Below are 12,194 nucleotides of genomic sequence, written 5' to 3' on the forward strand. Positions count from 1 at the left end.
TATAGGTTATTACAAGATATTGAGTATCGTTCCCTGTGCTATACAGGGATCTTGTAGGGCAATTTGTCTTGCATAACACATGAGCCAAGATTTTCTTGACGATTCAACCAAAGGATCAAGAAACTAGAGGAATAGTTCTGTCAACTTTTATGTAACTCCAAACAAAACCTCCTGCTGCTTCTCAGCCAGCCATGCTGTTTGCTTTCTGCATACTGCATAATGGAGAATTTAACAGTTATAATAGTTTTATTGGTACTGGAGGATGTAGTCACTATCCTCACCTAACAGGGTAGATGTCTGGACACCCACCTGAAGGTAAACACTGCCTTCTTCCCTAACATTCTGGAGTCCTGCACACTGGGTGTTGGACACCTGAGCACTGGGAGTTAAACAGCAGGATAAACAGGCCAAAGAAATGGAGAGGGAGATAAAAGAACAAAAATAAATCTAAATAGAGGAAATAAAGTATTCAAGCAGGTTTTATTCCCCTGGTGATAACTGCATCAGCTCTCTACTTCCAGTCTAAGCCCTCATTCCACATGGCTGGGTCCAGGCTAGTGGAAGTACAGGCAGGGCATACGATTTGTTTTACTTACCTGCTCCTCACTCAACTGAAAGCAATTTGAGATAGGAATCGTGTCTGGTTTTGGTTTACACATTGTAGACAACTCTGTAAATTTCCAGAATCAATGCTTGAGCCTAGGGATTCCTGAACACTCAGAACAATATAAGAGTACCTAGGTGGTCTGCTGAGCCAGAGAGTCTTGCCAGCAGGATAACTCTACTCAAGACCCTAATTTTAGTAAGAGCTAAAAAAATAGATCATTTTAACTGGTGAGAAAATCTATGTAGGTGAATATGTATCATTTGAAGAAGACGATTCTTGTGTTCAACTGACTTAGTCATAGCCATTGTTACTAGATTGACAGCACTGCCTTGACAGCCTGTGTAAGGCAACATCACAGCTGTCTGCAGAAACAAAGTCCCCATGCCTTAAAATGGTTGATGTGAGCAAGTAACAATGCTTTGACTTCTTGCTATAAATACAGTCATACTTTGCATAAAGTAAACCCAATCCTAGGGAAAGAATAAGCTATGAAATGACCCTGTCAAATCTTCTGCTGTGTTCACTTCACTAACACAAATAACTGCACAACAAACTAGACAAACAAGCTGACCGACATTGAGCAAACAGTTCTTTACATTGAGATTCCTGAATCCCTAATAATACAAATAAACAGGAGACAGGTAAATACCACACACGTGCCTCTGGAATGAAGAGAGTCTGGCTAATACTATTAAGTATCTAAACTCTACTTTCTTAAAAAATTACTTACTTGAATTGAAACAAGAATGTGACAAGAAGTGAAAAGAAGGTGTTTCAAAACAACTAAATGAAGTGGAGATAGACAACATTCCAGAAAAAGAATTCAGAATAATGATAGTGATCCAGGACCTTAGATAAAGAATGGTGGCAAAGACTGAGCAGATGCAAGCAATGTTTAACAAAGACCTAGAAGAATTAAAGAATAAACACCGAGGAGAATTCAAGAACAAGCAAACAGAGTTGAAAAATACAATAACTGAAATGAAAAATACACTAGAAGGAATCGATAGCAGAATAACTGAGGCAGGAGAATGGATAAGTGACTTGGAAGACAGAATGGTGGAATTCACTGCCATGGAACAGAAAAACAAAAGAAGAATGAAAAGAAATAAAGACAGCCTAAGAGACCTCTGGGACAACATTAAACTCACCAACATTCGCATTATAGTGGTCCCAGAAGGAGAAGAGAGAGAGAAAGGAGCCAAGAAAATATTTGAAGAGAACATAGTCGAAAACTTCCCTAACATGGGAAAGGAAATAGCCACTCAAGTCCAGGAAGCACAGAGAGTCCCAGGCACGATAAACCCAAGGAGAAACACACTGAGACACATAGTAATCAAAGAGACAAAAATTAAAGACAAAGGAAAATTATGAAAAGCACACAAGGGAAAAACAACAAATATCATACAAGAGAACTCCTGTAAGGTTAACAGCTGACTTCTCAGCAGAAACTCTATAAGCCAGAAGGGAGTGGCACAATATACTCCAAGTAATGAAAGGGAAGAACCTACAACTAGGATTACTCTATCCAGCAAAGATCTCATTCAGATTTGATGGAGAAATCAAGAGTTTTACAGACAAGCAAAAGCTAAGAGAACTCAGCACCACCAATCCAGCTCTAAAACAAATGCTAAAGGAACTTCTCTAAGTGGGAAACAAAGAGAAGAAAACCCTACAAAAACAAACCCACAACAATTAAAAAAATGGTAATAGGAACATACATATCCATAATTACCTTAAATGTGAATGGGTTAAATGCCCCAACCAAAAGACACAGGCTCGCTGAATGGATACACAAACAAGACCCATACATATGCTGTCTACAAGAGACCCACTTCAGACCTAGAGATACATACAGACTGAAAGTGAGGGGATGAAAAAACATATTCCATGCAAATGGAAATCAAAAGAAAGTTGGAGTAGCAATACTCATATCAGATAAATAGACTTCAGAATAAAGAATATTATAAGAGACAAGAAAAGACACTACATAACGATCAAGGGATCAATCCAAGAAGAAGATATAACAATTATAAATATATATGCACCCGAAATAGGAGCACCTCAATACATAAGGCAAATGCTAACAGCTATAAAAGAGGAAATCGACAGTAACACAATAATAGTGGGGGACTGTAACACCTCACTTACAGCAATAGACAGATCATCCAGACAGAAAACTAAGAAGGAAACACAAGCTTTAAATGACACAACAGACCAGGTTGATTTAATTGATATTTACAGGACATTCCATCCAAAAACAGCAGATTACACTTTCTCCTCAAGTGCACACGGAACATTCTCCAGGACAGACCACATCTTGGGTCACAAATCAAGCCTCAGTAAATTTAAGAAAATTAAAATTATATCAAGCATCTTTTCCGACCACAATGCTATGAGATGAGAAATAAATTACAGGGAATAAAACGTAAAAAAACACAAAAACATGGAGGTTAAACAATATGTTACTAAATAAGCAAGAGATCACTGCAGAAATCAAAGAAGAATTGAAAAAATACCTAGGAACAAATGACAATGAAAACACAATGATCCAAAACCTATGGGATGAAGCAAACACAGTTCTAAGAGGGAAGTTTATAGCAATACAATCCTATCTCAAGAAACAAGAAACACCTCAAATAAACAGTCTAACCTTACACCTAAAGGAACTAGAGAAAGAACAAACAAAACCCAACGTTGGTAGAAGGAATGAAATAATAAAGATCAGAGAGGAAATAAATGAAAGAGAAACAAAGAAAAAAGTAGCAAAGATCAATAAAACTAAAAGCTGGATCTTTGAGAAGATAAACAAAATTGATAAACATTTAGCCAGACTCATCAAGAAAAAGAGCGAGAGGACTCAAATCAATAAAATTAGAAATGAAAAAGGAGAAGTTACAATGGACACCCCAGAAATACAAGGCATCATAAGAGACAGAAATACAAGGCATCATAAGAAATACAAGGCATCATAAGACTCAACCAGGAAGAAACAGAAAATATAAACAGACCAATCACAAATAATGAAATTGAAACTGTGATTAAAAATCTTCCAAGAAACAAAAGTCCAGGACCAGATGGCTTCACAGGTGAATTCTATCAAACATTTAGAGAAGAGCTAACACCCATCCTTCTCAAACTCTTCCAAAAAATTGCAGAGGAAGGAACACTCCAAAACTCATTCTACAAGGCCACCATCACGCTGATACCAAAACCAGACAGAGATACTACAAAAATGAAAATTACAGACCAATATCACTGATGAATATAGATGCAAAAATCATCAACAAAATACTAGCAAACAGAATCCAACAATACATTAAAAGGATCATACACCGTGATCAAGTGGGATTTATCCCAGGGATGCAAGTATTCTTCAATATACACAAATCAATCAGTGTGATACACCATATTAATAAATTGAAGAATAAAAACCATATGATCATCTCAATAGATGCAGAAAAAGCTTTTGACAAAATTCAACACTAATTTATGATAAAAACTCTCCAGAAAGTGGGTACAGAGGGAAAATACCTCAACATCATAAAGGCCATATACGACAAACCCACAGCAAACATCACTCTCAATGGTGAAAAACTGAAAGCATTTCCTCTAAGATCAGGAACAAAACAAGGATATCCACTCTGGCTACTTTTATTCAACATAGTTTTGGAAGTCCTAGCCACTGAGATCAGAGAAGAAAAAGAAATAAAAGGAATCCAAATTGGAAAAGAAGAAGTAAATCTGTCACTGTTTGCAGATGACATGCTACTATACATAGATAATCTTAAAGATGTCACCAGAAAACTACTGGAGCTCATCAGTGAATTTGGTTTAGTTGCAGGATACAAAATTATTGCATAGAAATGTCTTGCATTCCTACACATTAACAGCAAAAGATCAGAAAGAGATATTAAGGAAACAATCCCATTTAACATCACATCAAAAAGAATAAAACACTTAGGAACAAACCTACCTAAGGAGACAAAAGACCTGTACTCAGAAAACTATAAGATACTGATGAAAAAATCAGTGATGACACAAACAGATGGAGATATATCCCATGTTCTTGGATTGGAAAAATCAATATTGTGAAAATGACTATACTACCCAAAGCTTGATAGGAATTGCACCGAATCTACACATTCAGTGCAATCCCTATCGAACTACCAATGGCATTTTTCACAGAACTAGAACAAAAACTTTCACAATTTGTATAGAAACACAGAAGACCCTGAATAGCCAAAGCAATCTTGAGAAAGAAAAATGGTGCTGGAGGAATCAGGCTCCCTTACTTCAGACTATACTACGAAGCTACAGTAATCAAGACAGTATGGTAGTAGCACAAAAACAGAAATATAGATCAATGGAACAGGATAGAAAGCCCAGAGATAAACCCATGCATCTATGGTCAACTAATCTATGACAAAGGAGGCTAAGATATACATTGGAGAAAAGACAGTCTCTTCAATAAGTGGTGCCGGGAAAACTGGACAGCTACATGTAAAAGAATGAAATTAGAACACTCCCTAACACCATACAAAAAAATGAACTCAAAATGGATTAAAGACCTAAATATAAGACCAGACAATATAAAACTCTTAGAGGAAAACATAGGAAGAACACTCTTTGACATAAACAACAGCAAGATCTTTTTTGACTTACCTCCTAGAGTAATGGAAATAAAAACAAAAATAAACAAATGGAACCTAATGAAACTTAAAAGCTTTTACACAGCAAAGGAAACTATAAACAAGATGAAAAGACAACCCTCAGAATGGGAGAAAATATTTGCAAATGAATCAACGGACAAAGGATTAGTTTAAAAAATATATAAACAGCTCATGTAGCTCAATATTAAAAAAACAAGCAACCCAATCCAAAAATGGGCAGAAGACCTAAATAGTCATTTCTAAAAAGAAGACATGCAGATGGCCAGGGAGCACATGAAAGGCTGCTCAACATCACTAATTATTAGAGAAATGCAAATCAAAACTACAATGAGGTATCACCTCACACTGGTTAGAATGGGCATTATCAGAAAATCTACAACAACAAATTCTGGACAGGGTGTGGAGAAAACGGAACCCTCTTGTACTGTTGGTCGGAATGTAGATTGATACAGCCACCATGGAGAACAGTATGGAGGTTCCTTAAAAACTAAAAGTAGAACTACCATACGACCCAGCAATCTCACTGCTGGGCATATACCCAAAGAAAACCAAAATTCAAAAATACACATGTACCCCAATGTTCATTGCAATACTGTTTACAAAAGCCAGGTCATGGAAGCAACCTAAATGCCCATTGACAGACGAATGGATAAAGAAGATGTGGCACATATATACAATGGAATATTACTCAGCCATAAAGAGGAACGAAATTGGGTCATTTGTAGAGACGTGTATGGACCTAGAGACTGTCATACAGAGTGAAGTAAGTCAGAAAGAGAAAAACAAATATCATATATTAAAGCATATATGTGGGATCTAGAAAAATGGTACAGATGAACCGGCTTCCAAGGCAGGAATAGAGACACGATGTAGAGAACAAATATATGGACACCAAGGGGGCAAAGCGGGGTGGGAGAGGGTGGTGTTTGGAGGAATTGGGAGATTGAGACTGACATATATATACTAATATGTATAAAATAGATACCTAATAAGAACCTGCTGTATAAAAAATAAAATAAAAGGTGTTTCAAGAACCAAGACACCTAAGTAAGGTCACCTATCCCTCATAAGGCTAAAGGTGTAAGGCTGCTGTTATCTAAGTATGGTTCATGGGCCCAAAGGAGGCCCTTCAGGGTGGTTCACCAAACTCGATGAGTTTTCTCTCTCTCGTTGCAGATTAGTACTGCGCACAGGATTCACAGTGACCCCCTGTCATTATCTCTCTCTCTCTCTCTGTTAGTACACGTCCCTCCTCTCTGATACACTGGTCCACAAATTCTAGGTGCTTCAAGATCCCCAATCTCCTATTCAGTCTCAATCTCACAGTGAGACAGCTGGGCTATTTTTGGTAAATTCCTCCTGCACTGGTGCCGAGAAGCTGCCTCCATGAAGTAAGCTGGGCAATGTTCGCGCTCACCTCATCTGTTTTCCTTATCTCTGTGCTACCTGTAGTCCAATGTCCAAAAGTTGTTTCATATAGTTTGTCCAGTTTTCCAGTTGGAAGGAAGGTCAACTCTACCTTTATCAGTGAAGAAGTTACAGTAATTTGTTTTTATTGTATTTTACAAATATGTCATTTCATGATGAATAGGATAAAAACCTTTTCAACCAACCATACATTACTTGAGACCTTCCTTAGGTAATCTTTCCTCTGTGGCATGCTGAATGAGTCTTGGGGATGAATAGTAATTCAGGCAAAGGATTTGGGGAGATTAGGGAGCACTTTCTAGGCAGATGAATCCCTCTCTTACCCATGGGAGTCATGGAGACATATGCAAGGAAGAGACCTCTGACTATTCCAGTTAAAAATCCTGCCTGGGATTATTTGGGTAGCTAGAGATACTTGTACCATGCAGAAAATGATGGAAGCAACAACTGAGTATTTCCCTAAGCATGCTCGTGTTTAGAGCTCTCTTCTGACTCCTGTCCCATTCTCCTTTGCTTATGCCACAAGCAGATATAGCTGTGGTGCAATGTTCAGCATGCCCACCAGAGGGCGGGGTTTCCTACAAATGTGGTTCCTCTTCTTATTCAGGTGCTGGTTTGACTTGTTTACTTTGTAGCCACAAGACATTACTGTTGCTGTGCAGAAAGGGGCTCTCAGTTTCTAAGTGAGGAGTTTCTATAATATTCAGCTGCAAACTAGCCCCATTAGATTTGGTGTATCCTAGGGAGCAAAGGCCCAGTGACTGTCTCAGAGGGGGCGCCTACGACCCTGCACTGCACTTACCAGACCTCTGGTTCAAATCCCTATCTTTTCTGGTACGTCCAGTATCTCAACAAAGCTCCGCAACTCCTCCTGAAGGGCTCGAAAGCAAGCCAGAGGGCAGAGCATCAAGGTTTTCAGGCCACTCTTGTTACGAGTGACAGCTCCTTCCACCTGCAGAAACCCTCAATGCAAGCATCAGACTCGGCTGTGTACTACTGTGCTCTGAGTGACACGGTGAGAGGGGCTGCAGGGGGAGCTGAACACAAACCCAAGGGGAGCAGGAGGGCGAAGTGAGCAGCCTTGGGAGGAAGAGGTATATTCTCTCCTTGGGCAGTGTTGTGTTTATTTAGAGCTTTTCAGGAAAATAAATCAAGGTCAGATCTAATTCCTAGAAACCCAGGAGGTTGGGACTTGTTCTTCAGGGAGAATAGGGTGGATGTCAGTCTTAAAGAAGACCCAAGCTCTGATCCCCAGAAGTGTCCCTGTTCAGCCAGAAAGACTCCTCCCTTCTCTAGACTGACTTTCAAAAACATCTATTTTCTCTTAATGTAAGATGGACGTTAGATGTCACGATATTAATATATCCATTTAGGGAAGAGAAAAGGAATAGATGACTAAAAGCTGCATCAGCTGAATCACAATCATAGATCAGCACAGGGATGCCAAGCAAATCATACACAAATTTTCACGCGGCTGAGACGTAACGCTGTTGAGGCGCTGCTCTCAGTGAAACGAGCCAGAGCTGCTGCAGCAGTGGGATGAAAAGGCATTTGTGATTTTTGAATGGCTACATTTTTGATATAAGGAACTAGGAATGCATGGTCTGGTGATTTTGCATTCATTTTGACTATAGGATGGGATACTTGAAAGCAAGGTGTTTCTAACACAGACTGACTATTGATTGGCATTAGACACATACAGCTGGACAAATTTTGTCCACCAGGAAACTTGCTGTGATAGCATTAAGCAGACAAGGAATTTTATCCAATGTAAATTTCCCCAGGAACCAATGCCTTGGAGTGAAGGAAGAAAAGTTATGATGACTGAGGGTAAATAGTTTGACCTTCCTGTCTGGAAGAAGAATCTGTGAGCTTATTTCACTGTAGAGTTTGGCTGCAGGCCAAAAAAAAAAGAAAAAAAAAGCCATACAAAAATATGGATGACTATTTGTTCTCAGAAGTCACCATAATCATAACAAATTGTATTAGTTATAAAACTTTTGTCTATCCTAGATGCATTAGCTGAATATGGCCAATGGCTGCAGCACTGATATAATTATTGTCAACTTAATCACAATAAAGTCTAAATAGGCAGGTTAGATTCACCAACCATGTCAACAAGCCATGATGTGCCATAGGCAAACTGATAGCAGCAAGTTACATTTTCTGTTCTGGTGCAGAAGCATCTCACACTTCAGTACCTGTGCACGTGCCCTGTCAGGCACAGGGCAGGCATTTAGACCTGAATTTGAGACAGAACACAGCACATTTCACTCAGAGGAAGAGCTTCCAACATGGGGTTCCCTGGCCTGCTGAGAGCTTTCATAGCCTCCATCCGGCTTGGTAAGGATGGCCACAAACAGACTCAGCTCCACTCAGCTCCCATGTTTGGGGGTAGGGCAGGTTATTATTGTCTGCTGGTGTGTAGGAGAGTTGAGTAACGGGTCCAGGAATTTGAAGTCTTAGTCCTATGTTTGTCTCTTGCAGCCCTTGGGGTTCCACCAGGAGAATCAGCCAAATTCTTTCTGTCTGTCTCTCTGCCTGTCTCTTTCCATATATATTATATACATAAATTTTTTTCTTCTCTCCAGGATCCATCACAGCCCAGAAAGTAACTCAAGACCAGCCAGGGGCTTCCCTGGTGGTGCAGTGGTTGAGAATCTGCCTGCTAATACATGGGACATGGGTTCGAGCCCTGGTCTGGGAGGATCCCACAGGCCGCGGAGCAACTAGGCCCGTGAGCCACAACTACTGAGCCTGTGCATCTGGAGCCTGTGCCCCGCAACAAGAGAGGCCGCGATAGTGAGAGGCCCGCACACCGCGATGAAGAGTGGTGCCTGCTTGCCACAACTAGAGAAAGCCCTCGCACAGAAACTAAGACCCAACACAGCAAAAATAAATAAATTAATTGCTAAACTCCTACCCCCAACTTCTTCTTAAAAAAAAAAAAAAAAACAATTGAAAAAAAAAAGACCAGCCAGAAATTTCTATGCTGGAGAAGGAGGATGTAACCTTGGATTGTGTATATGAAGCTAGTAGTTACAGTTATTATTTATTCTGGTACAAACAAACACCAAGTGGGGAAATGATTTTCCTTATTCATCAGGAGTCTTACAATGAGTGAATACAACAGAGGGTCGGTAGTTTTTGAACTTCCAGAAAACGGCCAGTTCCATCAGCCTTACCATCACAGCCTTGCAGCTTGGGGACTCAGCGGTGTATTTCTGTGCTCTGAGAGACCACAGTGATGCAGGTCCCTGTGGGAACCCCACAGAAACCTCAGATCTCAACGTGAGGTGTCCCCCAGCTATGAAAACCTTAGTGAGATTCTCGGTAAGGACAGGAGAAGGCAGGGGCCGTGGCAGCGGGGCAGGGGAGTTACAAGTGGAAACCTCACTCTAAGGAAAACGCTATCTCTCTGGCTCAGAGAACATATCTAAAAGTGTCATTCATCAAAAGCATCTTTATCTTCAATTCTTCATCGTGAAGTAGATCATTTGCCAAAAAAAATTTAAAACTTTTTTATGGTGATTATATTAAAGCAAGTGATTTGGTTTAAAAAAATTCAGTAATATTTGGCCAAATCTGCACCTGAATTGTTAAGACTTTTAGGTTCACTGCACAAATATTTATGCATTGCTGACTAAGTCTTGTCATTATGTTAGATCTGAAGTATCTGTTAAATGGCACTTCTTGGACTCTCCCTGTCTCATTGTCTCATGCTGTGCCATGAATGACTTGGAATGATGTACACAGAATAAATGTCACCACAAGTCTTGACACCAAGGAGGAATGAAGCGCTTCAGTTTGCTCAGAAACAGCCCCATTACCTGATCACATTCTCTATATGCAAGTTTAATGCAGATAAAATAGAATATCCAAAGAAGTAATACTAAAAACAAAACAGAACAACTCAAAATTTCTACTAGTCAGGAAAAACTCTGCTACAGCATCACATCTTATAGGATGTTTTCCATTCTGCGTTTTTACCCAACAGTATATTGTGAAATTATTATTTGCACGGCATTATTTACAGATTAAAATCACACATTCTAATGGCGATATTCCAATGTATGATTTTTTTCTTTAAGAAGATGTTGGGGGTAGGAGTTTATTAATTAATTTATTTTTGCCGTGTTGGGTCTTTGTTTCTGTGCGAGGGCTTTCTCTAGTTGTGGCAAGCGAGGGCCACTCTTCATCGTGGTGCACGGGCCTCTCACTATCACGGCCTCTCCTGTTGCGGAGCACAGGCTCCAGACGCGCAGGCTCAGTAGTTGTGGCTCACGGGCCTAGTTGCTCCGCGGCATGTGGGATCCTCCCAGACCAGGGCTCGAACCCGTGTCCCCTGCATTAGCAGGCAGATTGTCAACCACTGCGCCACCAGGGAAGCCCCCAATGTATGATTTTATAATACTTTTTTGGCAAATTCCGTCTTACTAGCTTTTTAGATTGTTTTACTCACAGTAACAAATAATGCTGGAGTGAACACACAGGTATTTGATGATTTCCTTGACAATTCCCAGGAGGTGAATAGGAATTTACCTTTAGTCTTTCTGGTATGGGCTCCCTGATCATTTCTGTGACCCTGCAGTATAGCACATTTTCACTCTACAACTACTAAACACTCATATTTTGCCTGTTACAGAAAATTCTCTTACATCAAGGCTTTGCTTTACTGTTTAGCTCCTAATGACTCCAGATGGCCTCAATTTCAGACAATTCTGTACCACATATGTTCAGAGTGGCTGTAATATAACATCTGAAAGAGTAATGTCTCTGTGCTGTTGTGTGGTGATATTAACCTGGTGGATATGTTTTCATCTGGAATTCCAAAACGAAAGATATTCTTCCTTGTGTAAGGATTTTGTATCCCTACTATACAAAAAACAATGATCCCAATACAGAACAATTTTCCAGAAAATACTTTTCAGAGACAACTTTTAATGAAGAAAATAGATGTAAGTAGTTTACAAGGGAATAAATCAAAGATTTGAAGCAGGAAAAATGTATCTTAGAATCTGGTGCAGGAAGCGGTATTGGCGAGAGGTACTCAGAGGAGGATTCCCAAAAGGTAGCAAAAATTTTTAAAAACACCAGACCGAAAATAATCAATGACCTGTCTTGTTTAACAATTATTTCAATCTATTTGTACTTTTAAAGTCTGAGAAATCTTCTAAAATGTTTTGGATAACATGCATACCAGCTCAAACTGGAGCCGTTGTAAAATCACGGTCACTAGTCTCTACTTGATCCCTAACATCCCCCAAATCATATCCTGTCTCCTTAATCAATGAGCTGTCTAATCATAATCGCCTTTTTAAAGTTTCTTGATTGTCACATGACTCTAATTTTTCTAATATCTCCATCAGATTATTTTGCCAATAAATAAATAAATGCCATCTGGGAAGGAATGCATTAACAGTGTGCCTGTAACTTGTTTTCTGCTTCCTCTGAGGTCACCTGAGGCCTTTGGGGTTTCCTGAGCT

The 12,194-nt window shown here is 39.6% G+C and overlaps 1 protein-coding gene across 8 annotated transcripts in view; it reads right to left on the bottom strand.

Moving 5' to 3' along the window:
* LOC115803651 (sal-like protein 2) overlaps positions 1 to 12,194 on the bottom strand; it is a 900,219-nt gene that overhangs the window by 78,933 nt on the left and 809,092 nt on the right. The gene's annotated exons all lie outside the window — the stretch shown is intronic.

This window comes from Delphinapterus leucas, chromosome 2 (genome assembly GCF_059928025.1).
Source record: "Delphinapterus leucas isolate spDelLeu-1000000601 "Yukka" chromosome 2, BTC_Dleu_Yukka2, whole genome shotgun sequence".
NCBI lineage: Eukaryota > Metazoa > Chordata > Mammalia > Artiodactyla > Monodontidae > Delphinapterus > Delphinapterus leucas.